This window comes from Camelus dromedarius, chromosome X (assembly GCF_036321535.1).
Source record: "Camelus dromedarius isolate mCamDro1 chromosome X, mCamDro1.pat, whole genome shotgun sequence".
NCBI lineage: Eukaryota > Metazoa > Chordata > Mammalia > Artiodactyla > Camelidae > Camelus > Camelus dromedarius.
This window is the reverse complement of record NC_087472.1, coordinates 104,503,247-104,514,621: the sequence shown is the minus strand read 5'-3', so window position 1 is coordinate 104,514,621 and position 11,375 is coordinate 104,503,247.

The following is an 11,375-nucleotide window of genomic DNA, read 5'->3' as shown; positions in this document are numbered from 1 at the left end:
CATCCTTTCAGAGCCTGCAGGTCTACTTCTAAGAGAAAAGAGGAGCAAATGAATTTGAACCCATATGAAGAAACAGCTACAAGGATGTTCGCTACAGAACCTCTTTTGTGAAGATTGGGAAACCACTAAAATGATGAAATACTGTGCAGTTACTAAACATAACATTGTTTATAAATACTTAGTAGCAGGGGAAAGTGTTCGAAAAGTGGCTTATGAACAGTACTGGGACATGATTTCATGTTGCAAAATAACTTGAAATATTTGTTCACATTGAGAAAAGAAAGAAACTAGTTGCTTCAAAATGTTAACGGAAGTACTGAGGGGTGGGGAGTGAAGGGAGAGAGAAGGAAGGTGACAACTTTTCTTCTTTATTTTCTATAATTTCTACAATGCATATGTACTCTATTTGTGTCAAGAAAATAAAGAGTAAGGATCATAGAAATATGGCAGAGGGAATTAAAGGTAGAAAAATGATATACAAAGAAGGATAAATTTAATACACCAAATGTATGTCCCAGCATCCAGCACACTAAAAGAGACGGGCTTTGCATTTAAGAAGTACTATTCTCTTAAGAGAATGAGAAGACAAGCCACAGACTGGGAGACAATATTTGCAAAAGACATCTCTGATAAAGGACTGTTACCCAAGGTACGCAAATAACTCATAACTCAACAATAAGAAATCAAACAACCCAATTCAAAAATGGGCAAAAAGACCTGAACAGACACCTCACCAAAGAAGATGCACAGATGGCAAGCAAGCATGTGAAAAGATGCTCAGCATCATATGCCATTAGGGAAATGCAAATGAAAACAACAGTGAGGTTTCACCACACGCGATTAGAAAGGTCAAAACCCAAAACACTGACAACACCAAACCATAAGGTGCGGCTGTGGAGCAACCAAGATGTCCTTCAGTGGGCAAATGGATAAATAAACTGCGGTAATGCAGACAGTGGAATATTATTCACTGCTAAAAAGAAATGAGCTATCAAGCCATGAAAAGACATGGAGGACATTCAAATGCGTATCGCTAGAGAAAGAAGCCAATCTGAAAAGGCTATATGTATACACTGTATGACTGCAACTATATGACACACTGGAAAAGGTGATAAACAGATCGGTGGTTGTCAGGAGTTAGGAGGGAGGCAGGGATGAACAGGCAGAGCACAGAGGGTTTTTAGGGCAGTGAACATGCCCTTTACGATACCACAATGGTGGATACACGTCATTATACGTTTGTCAAAATCTGCAGACTGCACAACACCAAGAGTGAACCCTACCGTAAACGATGGCCTAGGGGTGAGTATGACGTGCCAATGTAGGCTCACTGATTGTAACCGCTGTCCCCCACACGGTGGGGGATGGTGATACCGGGGGAGACTGGGCATGTGTGGGCGTGGGGGCTCTATGGGAAATTGCTGTATTTCCTGCTCACTTTTGCTGTGAAACCATAGCTTAGAGGGAGCATATGTAATAGACCCTGCTCCTGGGTCTTCAAAGAATTTTCTCCTCTGGCTTGTCCCAAAGATGACAATGTGTTATGTGCTAAAACCTGCCCCCCGCCAAAGCCCAGAACACCAAGAAAGCAATTTGAGCCACTTTTAATCAACTCCCTTATATTGCCTGATGGTCTAATACCAAAGCTCGGGGCAGCTAATGCAAGGCTAGGAAGACGAGCACAGGGGACTATATTCGATGTTGTGTAGTGACCTCTAATGAAAAAGAATATGGAAAGGAATATATGCAGGTACACGTATGAGTGAAACATGATGCTGTGCACCAGAAATGGACACATTGTAAACTGATTATACTTCAGTAAGAAAAAAAAAAACAGACTAGGAAGAGCCAAAATAAAATGGATAAAGAGCACAAATCTCTGACAGTCTGGTTTCCAAAAGGATAAAATTTAATGTACATGCAATTGAATAGAGTAGACAGCAGAGTGTGCTGGCAATGAGGTGCAAATACTATTTCTTAAGATTTAACTTTCGCTAAGCGCGTGGTTCTCCTCTTTGGCAAGGAGTCAGCACGCAGAGACTCCACGCCATCAATACGCTTGGATTCAGACATTTTGAACTCAGCAGGGACAGGAATGAGGTGGACCCTTGCGGAACTTGAATTTTTGCCTCAAAAGAAATCCATTCGGTTCTTACTCCGTGGTAGGCAGACCCCGCTGGGGGCCACCCATGGGCGGGGCAAGGCTTTCCCAAGAAAGTACTTCTGGGTTGGCTTCCAACACGTGGTTGGTCTGGGAGAACGCGGATGCTTTATCTCTTTTCCAAGTCCAGCTTTTCTCCTTTCCTGCCCGCGTCCTGTCTGCCCTTCTCGCCTCTTTTCTCTCCTCTCCCACAGCCTTGCAGCTGGCTCGCCCAGTCGGCGTGGGGCGCCCTGCCTTTTCACGCAGAGGGAGATCTTAATTACGCAGGGAGACAAAAGCCTGTGGAGCAAAGATGAACCGCTGGGCAGTGCAGATTAGGGGAAGAAGCAGGGAAATTATGAAGACAAGACCATTTCCTTTCGTTTCATTTTGACAGCCTGCTAAGGGCTCACTGGCAGGAGACCAGCATCTGATGCGACAGAAAACCACTGCTTACGCCCTGCCCCAGCAATGATTTCTGAGTTTCTCTGTTCCTTTTTTGGGGCAGCTTTATCCTGAGTGAGCTTGTAGGGCAGGGCCAGGACTCACAACATTCTTAAGGCCGCCTGATGTTTTCCTTCTGGCATTTTCCATGGGCCAGCCACACTCACGCTGCAAGGAGCTTTTTCACAGGACTCCACAGCTGGTAACAACCTTGAAGGAAACAGCTCAGTGTTCTGTCCTCATTAACTGCCACCAATTGAGCTACACCCTGAGGAGACCAAAACTTTTCTAAGTATCTTTTAGAATTCTATGAGGATAAAAGAGGGACCCGAAATATTTTTTTAAAATATGTTTTACACAGTCAAGGAGACGTTAAAATAAAAGGAAAGTAACCTCATGTTATGATTCTTCATTGGTTATTATATGCTGGCATTTGTTATGTAAACACAGGCAATACTGCATATTTGATTGCTTCAAAAAGATCAAATGTGCCCGTGTGTTTGGGCAACAGATATTTAGACCTGAGGTTAAGGATACCAAATCATAAGCAGGAATTTTCCCCTCTGTATGTGAGCTGATAAAGAACTCTCCAGAACTGTTTTGTGTTTCACAGTAGAGCTTTGGCTGCCTCTGTTCAGCTTGAGGAGAAGTATATTTAAGAAGGTAAATATAAATAAGGAACCACAGGGCGAATTTTTCTGTGAGCAGAGTTATCTAGTTCATCAGGAGGTTTGGGGGGGGGCTTTTTCTGATCACCCTGAGAAGAATATATCAAAAATAAAAATTGAGGAGGAATTTGAAAAGAAAACAAGACAAGAGGGAGTTTGTTCCATGTCAGAAGAATTGCTTGTGTCTAGTCAACTTTCTCATGTGATCTAAAACCAGACCGCGACTCATTTTTGTTTTTTACAACGTTAAGGAGCTATATTTGACATACCACAATATTTACTCATTTGCAGTGTACAATTCAATGCTTTTTAGTAAATTTTTTTCATTTTTTATTTTATTTTATTTTATTTTATTTTACTAAATTTGCAAGAAATTTTTCTTTCTTTTTTTTTTTAACATTTTTTATTGATTTTTAATCATTTTACACTGTCGTGTCAAATTCCAGTGTTCAGCACAATTTTTCAGTCATTCATGGACATATACACACTCATTGTCACATTTTTTTCTCTGTGAGTTATCATAACATTTTGTGTGTATTTCCCTGTGCTATACAGTGTAATCTTGTTTATCTATTCTGCAATTTTGAAATCCCAGTCTATCCCTTCCCACCCTCCACCCCCCTGGTAACCACAAGTCTGTATTCTCTGTCTGTGAGTCTATTTCTGTCCTGTATTTACTCATTGTTTTTGTTTGTTTGTTTGTTTTTGTTTTTGTTTTTTAGATTCCACATATGAGCGATCTCATATGGTATTTTTCTTTCTCTTTCTGGCTTACTTCACTTAGAATGACATTCTCCAGGAGCATCCATGTTGCTGCAAATGGCATTATGTTGTCGGTTTTTATGGCTGAGCAGTATTCCATTGTATAAATATACCACCTCTTCTTTATCCAGTCACCTGTTGATGGACATTTAGGCTGTTTCCATGTTTTGGCTATTGTAAATAGTGCTGCTATGAACATTGGGGTGCAGGTGTCATCCTGAAGTAGATTTCCTTCTGGATACAAGCCCAGGAGTGGGATTCCTGGGTCATGCTTTTTAGTAAATTTATAGAGTTGAATAACCATCACCACCATCCAGTTTCAGGCCATTTCGATCATTGGCAAGTTACGACCTGAGTTTGTAAATAAAGTTTTATTGGAACACAGTCGTACCCACTCACTCATGTACTGTCAGGGCAGCTTTCCCTTTACACCCAAGCCAGGTTCAGCAGTTGCAACAGAGACCTTCTGGACCTGCAAAGCCGAAAATATTTACTAACTGGCCTCTTAGGGGAAAAATTTGCTGCCTCCTGCTTTAAAGGGAAACATAAAAAATTGAAAACACTGAAAAGTGCCCAATTTGATGAAAGGTACATTACTTAGATAAAACCTGTTTTATTTTTAGCCCTCAATTCCGAGAGTCACGGGACTCATTTTTACATAATACGCCTCTCTTAGCCTCAGTTTTCTTCATCTGTAAAAGGGGGACAAGTCTCCACCTCACAGGGGATCATTCACATGAAGTTGAGATGTTGCATGCAAAATACATTTGGCATAGAGCCAGGGCACATGATGAGGATTCAGTAAGTTACTCTCTGCACCCCCAGATGTCAGTGTTCATTCTGTTGTTTAGCCAGGGTGAGAAAGTGAAATCATTTTGCAAAATTGACTCTCAAAGGAAAGTGAGGCCATTTCAGGGAAAGCTGCAAGCTTCTGAAATGCTCTGAGAAAGGAGCATGATCTTTTTTTGCTGCCTTCGGTAAGGAGGGCAGGGTGGGGGCAGTTGCAGCAGCATGTGTCTAGAAATCCTCACCACTTCGTGTCCAGGACCAGGGTCACTGTTCTTTCCCCTCGGAGAAACCCCACGCATGCACCCAGAGGTGCCAGTCAGGGGTCTCCAGTTACTCAGGGCTCGGTTTCTATAGAACAACCTTGGGGTTTGTGATCAAATGGTCAGAGAAAATCGCGCAAAAGATTAGAGATCATCTGGCTGGGCTTTTAATTTCTGCAAGAGTCACGTGGGCCTGGGAGATAAGAATTACATGAAAAGAATCAAGTTCAAAGGTTTTTCTAATTAGAGTGAAAAATGCATGAATATATCTGGGTAAAACACACGTACATATCGGATGAGCTAACAAAATGCAAAATTGAATCAAGTGAGGTAATCACCTTGGTGGGGGTGACAAGAGTATAATCTAGCTTGAAAATACGACACGTCAAAAGGATGCTATGCACTACCCTGTTCGAAAGTTTTGAAGTTGCTGTTACAAAGACTAAATAGGGCAGGTTAGTTCCGTCCGTGTCGTGGTCAAACATTCAGTCACGTCCTGGCCAACTTCCCAAATTACACAGGAAGCCAACCCCCACATGATGTGGGGTGATGTAAACTTTTTTAGTGGATTAGCAGTTTTTAACTCCAGAAAAATTTAGAATTAAGGATAGAAGCATTTCAGATAATCAGAATAGTAGTATTATTATATTTTTGTTTTAAAGCACTGATATATATTTAGAATTTGAAGTATTTGTAATGTTTAAAGAATTGAACCTTTTTAGAGTGTTGGGTAAGCCCTTTAATTTTAAACTATGTAACTGAGTAATTAATTTACATTTGTGCTGTTAAGTTGAAATTTTAGTAAATTTATAAGCTGAATTAGAAGATTTAAAGTACTTAAGTATTGTCCTATTTATAAATTTAACTTACTAGATTTATAAACATTACTTAAGGACTTGAAAGTTTTTAATTGCTACGATCTGACAATTCCACTCCTGGGTATATTTCTTGGAAAAAATGAAAACACTAATTTGAAAAGATACATGCACTCCAATGTTCATAGCAGCACTATTTACAATACCTATGATATGGAAGCAAACCAAGTGCCCATCAAGAGGGGAACAGATAAAGAAGATGTGATATATATATATATATATATATATATATAGAGAGAGAGAGAGAGAGAGAGAGAGAGAGAAAATATGAATTAGCCATTAAAAAAGAATGAAATTCTCCCATTTGCAGCAATGTGGATGCACCTAAAGAATATTATGTTTAGTGAAATAAGTCAAAGACAAATGATGTCATAATATCACTTATATGTGGAATCTAAAAAATAAAACAAATGAATGTATATAGCAAAACAGAGGCAGACTCTCAGATACAGAAAAAAACTAATGGTTACCAGTGGGGAGAGGGAAGGGGGAAAGGCAAGATAGGGGTAGCGGATTAAGAGATACAAACTACTACGTATAAAATAAATACGCTAAAGGGATATACTGTACAGCACAGAGAAATATAGCCATTGTTTTGTAATAACTTTTAATTGAGTATAATCTATAAAAATATTGAATCACTGTGCTGTATACTGGAAACATAATATTATAAATCAACTATACTTCAATAAAAAAGAGAACTTGAAAGTTCTGTTTGTGAAGTCAGACAACCGTAGTTTTTTTGAAAAAGAAAATTGAATATATTAAATTTGTAAATTTAGTTAAAAATGCTTAAAGGTATTTAATTAACTTTGAAATGAGACCAACATTATTCAAGGGACTTTTAAAGGTTATTCCTAAATTTTACTAGACTTATACATAGAGCAAAGTTTTAAGCTTTTAAAAACTTAAGGAATTAGATTTTTGATTCTGTAACTTTAATAAACTGAGTGCTGATTTTTAAAATACATGCACAAACCCTCAGAATACCCTTTTTAAGCACAAAACACCCTTAAAGATGCTCACACATGTACAATGCCCACAAAAATAGGTGACTGGATGAAAGCAGAAAGTGTTGTTGACAAGCAGTGATTTTTCTTTTTTTTCTCTGCTGTGCCAGTGGGGAGGTGGGGAGAAGGTCCTCCCCACGCCCCCAGCCTTGGATAAACTAAAGATGGCCACACATTCTGTGAAACTCCTTTCAAGAGGAGGGGGTTTGTGTCTCTTCCCTTGAATCTGGGCGGCTCTGTGACTGGCCAACATTGGATAAGGCTAAATATGCTGCTAGTCCAGCCTGATCAATGCTACACTTGGGTATTCATCCCAGAGAAACTCCCTTATGTGTGCACAAGGAGACGTGCTCAAGGATGCTCCTAATTACAGAATCAGCCAACACTGCTGTCCACAAAAGAATGGGTAAATAATTTGATATACTCATGCATCAGAATGCTCTACATAACAAAAAGGAATACACTAGAACTACACATATCAACACGTACGCATCTTACATACATACAGCTACAATAGGGAAGAACAAATCTGACTCCACATTAGATCTGTTCCTTGAGCTCTAACCCCATGCTCTGTTTCCTGTGCTGTCATGCTGGTTCTGCACCTTTTGTAACAGAATGTTGCCTAGAGCCTGAAATACACAGGAGAGCCCATTCTCAAGGCTCTGACCTTTAAAGGTGCAACACTTTTCCATTCATATAGAGATAAAAATTTGCAGAACTAAAAATAACATTTGTCTTGTTGGTGCTTTACAGGAACATCCCGACCTGACCTGCGTGGACAGCTGCAAGTACAAAGGATTCCGACACCAAGAAGTTTGCAACAACCAACCACACCCCTTCCCCTTTTAGTATAAAAGGAGCCTGAATTCTGACTTGGGGAAGATGGTTCTCTAGGACATTAGTCCGCCATCTTCTCCGTCTGCTGGCTTTCCCAATAAAGTCATTATTCCTTGCCCCAACACCTCTTCTCCCGGTTTATTGGCTTGTTGTGGGGTGAGCAGAACAAGTTTGGACTCAGTAACAAAACTAAGGGAAAACAGCAGAATGTAGAACAGTTTTTCAACTTTTTCATTATCACCTCCCCCAAGAGCCTTTTTAGACCTTTATTGCTAATTCCCTCTCATGAAAGTATAACACCTCAGATATACTGCACATCTGTTTATGCCCTATATGTATATCTGTGCTCTCTACATCAGAAGAGTAAGACGTTTTTTGCCCCTATGAGAATCATTTGAGGATGCATGATGTAGAGAAATGTATGAAGTATGATACAATGTATGCAGCATTTAAAAGCATGTGAGCAATAACGATTTGCTTATGGGTACATACACATGTGGTGAAGACATAAAGGAAAGCTTGGGAATGGTAACTACCAATTTCAGGATAATGGCAACTTTGTCGGGACAGGGGAGGGAGGAAAACGAAAGTGGAGAAGGGTGCCCAGGGGGCTTCCGGTGTGTTGATGGAAACATGATATTATCGATGTTTCAGGTGGAGACTCCAGGCAGCGGAGCTTCAGCCCCCATACCTAGTACATATTGGTTTTAACCAGTTTTCCTCTACCTGAACATTTTTCCTGAGCTGATATTAAAAAAACTCTCTTCAAAGAAAAGAAATGTAGTGGATTGTACTCACCACATAATGTAATAACTACAATCAACATATTTTTAAAAGTTGACTGGATATGGTATAATATTAAGGAACATGAAATTGTATGTCACAAGTGGAAACTACTGTCTGCATCCCATAATTATACATTATGACTTCCTCTGAAGGTAAGCTCTGTGTAATTTATAAAAAAAATCCCCAAATTTTAGCTCACTCTGTTACATTCGGTATTTTAGGCTTTAGCTCAGTTAAATATTTTCCATATATATTTATATTTACACATCTTTATGTGGATATAATATAAGCAGAAATTTATGAATCCCCACTTCTGCATCACTTGTCTGCATAATCAGACCCAGCAGGAACAAAAAGTTTTGGCTGGTGCACACTGAACATACCAGATTTTACAGATTTTATTCTACTGTGCAGAAAGGAGACGCATCGTAACATGCCAATGTAATTTCCTTCATAAGTGATGCAGTACTTTAATATGTAACCACATGAGAGGCTCCCTTTCCCAAGCTACTCCTAAGTGAATGGCCATAGCAGTTCTTATGAAAGAGATTAAGTGTCAGTACATGAAAGCTATCATAACTTATTTCCAGATGAGCCTTTACTTATAGCTCCTGTAATTACACAAAGGATAAGAGAGGGAGCTAGGCAGTTTATATAGGAAACATTTAACAGGTAGTGTCCCAAGGAAAAGGTGTGCCTTTCTTTGTACTGGGGATTGAGGGGAGTTTGGCATTCACTCTATTCCTTTCCAAGCTTTTGGATGATAGAGAACATAAAGAACCACAAGTCAAATGATGTCCGCATTATTAACAGCGGGATGAAAGTCTGCTAGCTCTCAAATACAGGGTTCCCAGGAATGAAGTATGCTTTAGTGAGAAGCCCGGGGTGGAGCCGCCCACTTCCTCCTTGAATCCAGACCCTCGGGTTTGCCTGTTGGACGAGTGGAGTCTGAAGGGCAGTCTTTATGTCCACCTACACACACTATTTCTCGGGGGTAGGCCCGCCTCCCATACAGAGCGGCTGGTAGGACGTGTTCAGAGAGAAGGAATAGAAGGTTTCCTTTTCCTAGGGAAGCCCTGTCTAGGAGGCCCCATCTCATGGGTGTGACATAGGAAGGTACAGGACTGTCTCCTGAAATGCCACCTAAGCTCACAAGGGGCAAAGACAGAGGGCCCTGACAGGAATGTGGTTGTTAAGGCACCACAACCCTACTGATTAAGAAAAATATGACCCCTCAAACTACTACACCTGCTAAATAAATTCAGCAAGATAGCAGGATATAAGAGTAACATACAGAAATCTGTTACATTTCTTTACACTAACAATGAAATATCAGAACAGGAAAGTTAAAAAAAATCCCTTTTAAAATCACTTTGAACAATACCTAGGAATAAATCTGACCAAGGAGGTGAAAGACTTATATGCGGAGAACCATAAAACATTGATTAAGGAAACTAAAAATGATTTAAAGAAATGGAAAGATATCCCATGCTCTTGGATTAGAAGAATTAATATTGTTAAAATGGCCATGCTACCCAAAGCAATCTACAGATTTAATGGGATCCCCATCAAATTACCCAGAACATTTTTCATAGAACTAGAATAAATAATCCTAAAATTCATATGGAATTACAAAAGACCCAGAATTGCCAAAGCAATACTGAAGAAAAAGAACGAAGCTGGAGGAATAACCCTCCCAGACTTCAGACAATACTACAGAGCTACAGTCATCAAAACAGCATGGTATTGGCACAAACACAGACATATGGATCAATGGAATAGAACAGAGAGCCCAGAAATAAACCCACACACCTATGGTCAATTAATCTTCTACAAAGGAGGCAAGAATATACAATGGAGAAAACAGTCTCTTCAGCAAGTTGTGTTGGGAAAACTGGACAGCCGTGTGTAAATCAATGAAATTAGAACACTCACACCACACACAAAAATAAACTCAAAATAGCTTAAAGATTTAAACATAAGACGAGACATTATAAACCTCCTAGAAGAGAACATAGGCAAAACATTCTCTGATATAAATTGTAGCAATGCTCTCCTAGGACAGTCTACCAAGGCAATAGAAATAAAAGCAAAAATAAACAAATGGGACCTCATCAAACTTTAGAGCTTCTGCACAGCAAAGGAAACTATAAATAAAACAAAAAGACAACCTATGGAATAGGAGAAAATATTTGCAAATGACACGACTGACAAGGGCTTAATTTGCAGAATATACAAACAGCTCATAGAACTTAATAACATTAATAACAAAAAAACAAACAACCCAATAAAAAATGGGCAGAAGAACTAAACAAACATTTCTCTAATGAAGACATACAGATGGCCAATAGGCACATAAGAAGATGCTCAATATCACTAATTATCAGAGAAATGCAAATCAAAACTACAACGAGGTATCACCTCACACCAGTCAGAATGGCCGTCATTCAAAAGGCCACAAACAATAAATCCTGGAGAGGGTGTGGAGAAAAGGGAACCCTCCTACACTCTTAGTGGGAATGTAAATTGGTGCAGCCACTATGGAAAGCAGTATTGAGATGCCTTAAAAAACTAAAAATAGACTTACCATATGATCCAGCAATCCCACTCCTGGGCATATATCCGGAGAAAACTCTAATATGAAAAGATACATGCACCCCAATGTTCACAGCAGCACTATCTACAATAGCCAAGACATAGAAGCAACCTAAATGTCCACCTAAAGAAATTGTGGTATGTATATATATGTGTGTGTGTGTGTGTGTGTGTGTATACACACACACACACACAATGGAATACTA